The following is a 6000-nucleotide window of genomic DNA, read 5'->3' as shown; positions in this document are numbered from 1 at the left end:
AAAGGGAAATCAAGTGGTTGCCGAGTGACATATTCAAAACACAGATTAAAGTCTTAAAAAAGCAATAACTTATTGTGGTTAAAAATAACTGTATTTTGTACGGGTATTAAGGTATTTTAGAATAAAGTGTTTTGTGCGCTAAACTAAATGCCTGTTTCAAAATAAATCTAACTTGACCCAAACTAACAATTCCAGATTAATAGGCCAAAAATTAAGTTTTCAACTGTGAGTGTCGACTTATTAATTATACAAAAATATTCCAATATTTTAATATTATTTCCTAAAATAATTTCCATTATTTTTGTTATAACCAAAATTCGATCCACAGCCAAAAGATTGACTGATTTATTCAGCTAAAAACCTAAACTATCTATTCCCGGTTGATTTGAAAAAATTTGGTTTTGGCAAAAAAAAAAAATATGTCATCTGTGAATTCCAATTGATTGGAAATCTTACAAATCTTGCCGATCGGACTATATCCTTTAGCTGCCATAGGAACGATCAGGAAAAATGTAATACATCTTGTTGTTTTCAAAGAGTTATTCATTCATATATGTCCTTGTTTCTAGCCTTTAAATGTCCCCATGTTTGAAAGTAAGTCATTAAGCACATTATCGATTATATAATATTACAACAATTTTTTTTAAAAATCGATTTTGGAAAACTCCATTGACTTACGGGGAAAACAAATGCCTTTGAGTTGAAATTATAGTATTTTTCGTCCCCCAAAATTAAATGCCGCCCAAAACTATGCAACGCTAAATGCCAAACCGATCAACAGCAGTTAATTTTGAATGCAGCAATTAAGAAAAATTTACACACGAACTATGCAACGTAAGAGAAAATGCCATGGGATATAGAGAGCTTAAGAGTGAGAAATCGTGGGAGCGAAAAAGCTCTGTCTTTATAATGCAAAGCTTAAGTTCCCGTTGACTCTGCGCTCTGCAAAGACTTCACTCTGCACTAGCTCGTTTTACCTGTTTGTCTTTTCTGCTTTGGGCCTTAACATTATCGATTTGATATTAATTTGTTCGGTTTTTTTTCGCCTTTTTACGCTATTTTATGTTTGCTATTTTGCAATGCACATGCCAGCGACGGATACGGCGAAACCAAGTCGGCCAAGAATTTGTATGCGGTGTAATTTCGCCCGGCTGAGATCGCTAATTAAATGCCAAAACAAAGGCGAGTGCAGCGATTAATTGCCGCCCCGAGTTTAAAGATTATAGCCATTGACGCTGCCACCAAGATATGCAGATTGTAGTCCGCCGATTATGCATCGCCGGGGTTTCAGCCACGATTGATATGCCTTGAACTTAGCTTCGAGCTTTGGTTTATGGGGCTGCGGGCCAGTTCGCCTCGAAGGTTCGCACCTTACTTGTATTTAATCGTCTGTTTTATTTCCAGATTTCTTGATAAATCAGTTCAAGATTTTTCTAAGAAATATACGCTCATAAATTAATTCAAAATCCACATTTTAAAACCACAAATGATAAGCTTTTTGATTAGTGATTTGGTTTTTTGCACTGTTGTACTCTTAAGCTTACTTTAAGATTATTTGTTTGTACTAACAATTTTATTTATTTATTTATTAGACAATGATTCAGAATGAATTTATAATTTCGGCTCAGTGTAATTTACAGCTTTACTTTTACTTTACACTTAATACATTTTAATATATCTCTATTTTTTACATCTGCATTAAATCGCTTAAATTAATTAACGGCGAAGTAATTGCCTATAAAAATTTAGCAACTTTGCCATTAACTCTTTTTAAATTTTATCTCTAGCTATTTTCCAGTGATTACAATTTGGCAGATAGGTAAATATTTATGGTCAATCACAAGCTTTCACTTCAGATTAGATGCAGCCCATGCAGGTTTCATTTCTGCATATCAGTTTACAATTAGAAGGAACTAGTTCCATTACCACATCGAGTGCCCAGCTCCAATGCAGCTTGATCGGCGTCAAATCCGGTGGACAGGGGTTGACACGGGCTGACAGATCGACGGGGGACCAGCGAGTGTGTTGTGACTCGCTGGCCACATCCAATTGATGTCCATTGATGATGGCAGGTCATGATGATGATGTTGGAGACAGCCCACGCTTATTGTTGCCTTTAATCTCCATCCCCTCGCCGAACGAATTACCGGTAGCCGAATGCATCTGGAACTGGCCACGTCGGTGGCTTCACATGAGACTGACATTAGCGGACGATTAATCAAGCCGGAAAGGCACAATCAAATTCCTGGGAAGTTCCTCAGGACTCTCATTCAGCCAACAGAGATTCCAATCCCAAGGTCATCCCTGCGGTGATTTATGAGCCAAGTGACACATGCAAACTGGTTTCCACCTCCCCGACTGCAGGTTCTCCGCAATCTCATATCTTTACTCTTCATTTGGCTTTCGGTTTCGGCTGCGACCCGTTTATCGGCATTAATTAAACTTGTATACACGGACTTGATTAATTTCGAATAGCAACTACCTCATCTACCATTTATCTTCATTAGGACCCTGGACTGAGGCCATGTGCATCCAAACAAATGGCGAAGCGTGCTGCAAGTCGATCTAATTAGTTAATTTGCTCGCTCAAAAACAAAAGACTTTGGCAGCGAACTTGCTCCAAAACAAAAGACTTAGGCAGCGAACTTGACTGGCGGACATGGGGTTAAAAATGCAAATATGTGATCACTCTTTTTTAATCCGTAGCATCCATCAAGCTGTGTGAAATGAACACATCAATGGCCATTTTTGGCCCGAACTCTGATGAGCCGGCCTGAAAGTCACACAGAGTACGGACAGAAAAAAAAAAAAAACCTTGGACCGGACGGCATAAATTTGTCGGAGCTGCTAACGCATTTTTATGCGGCAAATTTTCACAGGCCACCATTACGCAATCCCCCACATAAATTAGGTGACTATTTAGCTCAGATCTAAGCAAACCCGTCCGGTCCAAGCCTAATCAGAGCCGAAATCAAGCGTGGCAAATTGGAGCAGACACAAGTGCCGATCGATCGCTGTTAACCAGCCACTAGCCACCAGTTACCAAGTAACCAAGTAACCAGTAACCAGTAACCACTAAAAAGACAGCCAAACCGCCAAGACAGCAGTTAGCTTTTAGAAGCGAAAGCAAAAGTTTTTGCAGCACCGCCGATGAAACCGCAGGAAGGTGAGGGGGGAAGGGCAAACTAAACCGCCAGCTGCCGGACAACTTTTGCACATGCTTTTTGTGTCTCTTTAAAGGGGGCTATAATTGCGCAAAAATAACTGAACAAGGCGATAGCCAGCACATTATATAGACCAGCCAGTCCCGCTCTTGCTAAAACGAACTGGACGCGACCGAACCCCCGATCGACAATCAATTCAATTCGCCATAACCATTTCTGGGGGCCACACAATGGAGTGGAACCCCAAACAAAAATAGTTAAAAGAGCAGGCTTCATGGAAGAACCGATAATGGAAATACACTTGCCTATCATTAAATCCTAGGTGGTCTTAATAAGTCATATGCAAAGAATCCTATGACTCAGGATTCTGTTATCTGAAGTTATCAACAATTTCTTTTGATTTGCTTTTTCTTTACCCTATTAAATTTGTCATTGCCCAATTCAAGATACTTCCTTTTTTATGGATTTTGTAAGTAGTAATAAGGTTAAGATCAATTTAAGTGCTTAAGTGTAATTTACTTAAATTTATAACCAATTATTGTTCATTTAATTATATCAGCCAAGTCTATTTTGTTTATAACTAGTCGATTTATCTTTATAAATCCAAAAAAAAGCTTATTTAATGTATTGAAAAGTAATACCAAAACCTGAATACCTCTTGTCAGGGCATACAAAAGAGTTTCCAAGTTGATTAAAAAAAATTGTTTGACTTTGGGGCTTTGAACCGCCGGTTCACTGGGGTCAGCGGGTTAAATTCGATATGAATTTATTGTCCGGGGGAGGCGGAAAGTCGACACTAAGGTCATCCATAACCATGTGGATTTACTTTCTAATTACTGGCAAACTGGCGCAGTTAGGATTTGGGAGTTTTTGCGGCTGGCTAATTTACGGCACGTCCAAAGTGGCCGAAAATAAGCTGGGGCAGCTGCCCAACAACAGCCAACTCAATCTCAATCTCAAATTAAATTTGTATTCAAATAGACCGCAGACTGCAGACGGCTGCCGGTGGTGCTGCGAAGGTGGTGCGGTGCCTATGTGCTATTGGTGGTGCTATTTCTGCTGCTCAACCACTCAACTGGGCAATGACAAGCAAATTAACCGCAACTGCCGCCACCGCCTGCCGCTGAATGTTGCACCATCGCACTCCGTCGGACAATCAGCAAACTGTCGGCTCCTACTGCTTACCGATCCCCCAATCTCAAGCCCAGTTTCAGTTCCAGTCCCCATCCCCAGTCCCCATCCCCAGTCCCCATCTCCATCTGAATCCCAATCCCCTCAAGCTTCTGGTGCCCCGCTGCTACTACTACTGGTGGATAACTACTTCTCTCGCCCAACCCAACTTCTGATCGCCGCTGTGGCATATAATTTTCCACACATAACCTTGAGCAAAAAGAAAAATACGGTGCTGCTAAGAAACAGATTCAAATGAATTTATCAGCACTTGGCTGGTCTTTTGTCTGCGGATTAGTTTGTGTAAATGTATCACAAGTGGCTGTACAGTGAAGACTGAAATAACAGACCGCTGAATATTATAGACTATTTAGCCTTACACAATTAAACACATATATTAACCTAGCCTATTAACTTAGCCTTTGAATTTCAATTACAAATTTAAAAAAAGTGAAAAAAATAGTAAATTGATTTTGTTTTCCATCTTGAAGTAGTCCAAGATATCTTGGTTATCATATCATTAATGTAATTATCAATCAGTACAATATTTATATATTTCCCTTATTAAAGAATGTAGCTTAAGGCTCAATTCTTTTGTACTAAAACCAATTAAATCTAAAATTTTAGTTTGCTGGATAAATCGGTTTAGTTAGAGTCACACTATCACACTAGATCATATCAAATCATATCTTTAATTTTATTATCGATCAAAACAATATTTATATAAATCTTATTAAAAAAATGTAGCTTAAGGCTCTTTTATTTTGTAGTAAAACCAATTAAATATAAAATTTTAGTTTGCTGGAGAAATCAGTTTGGTTAGAGTCACACTTATCAACTGTTTTTAAATGTTTTAATTTTACACACAAACTAGCATTAAAGTTTCCCATTTGAGGGTATTTAATTGAATCGAAGGCTAGAATAATAAAACCCTCCTTGAGCATAAATATTCAATCGAGTTCGGACTGTAATTACATCGATAAAACTTCAATTACCGCCCTCTGTTCCATTCACCTGCCGGTTCATCTAATGAGTTTCTTTTCCAGCCCGCAATTGGAGCTGCATAATTATTATTAAAAGCCATATTTGGTCGATTATGGGCAAATTAATTGGCTTCGAAATTGGACCGCGAACTGCAGCTGCAGTTGGCCATTGTCCGTTGGTATTGTATTTATGTTTCTTGTGGCCCATGTGGCACCCGCACAAATGTTAAATTCCAATAACAATTTGTAGAGTAGCCCGTTTTTATTTGTTGTCTTGTGGCGAGTGCCCGAGTTATTTCATTCCCCCCCTGGATTTCGTAATCGCCACAGTCGAGAGTCGCCTTTCACTACAACTAGGCAACAAAAGGCAGCGGCAGCCGACTCATTTCGGCCGTAATTTATTTGTATATGCCATAGAAATTAGTTCACCCCAGAAAAAAAGGCCAAGTAATTCACGCCCACTGCCAAAATGTAAGTGCCAGCACTTGACTCTCGGGTTGGGGGTCTCCGATCCCCCCTCCCCTTCTCCTGGTCCAGAAATTGTGCAACAATTAGTGCAGCAACGAGAAACTGCAGGTGAAAGGCTGGTGGCCAAAACCAATTCGACTCACATTCCATTCGGACCCAAATGAAATCCTGGCCTAAAAGCACGCGCTATACAATACTCACCCGCCAATATTGCG

Source organism: Drosophila rhopaloa, unplaced genomic scaffold (genome assembly GCF_018152115.1).
Source record: "Drosophila rhopaloa isolate 14029-0021.01 unplaced genomic scaffold, ASM1815211v1 contig_115, whole genome shotgun sequence".
Classification (NCBI taxonomy): domain Eukaryota; kingdom Metazoa; phylum Arthropoda; class Insecta; order Diptera; family Drosophilidae; genus Drosophila; species Drosophila rhopaloa.
This window is presented reverse-complemented; position numbering follows the sequence as displayed.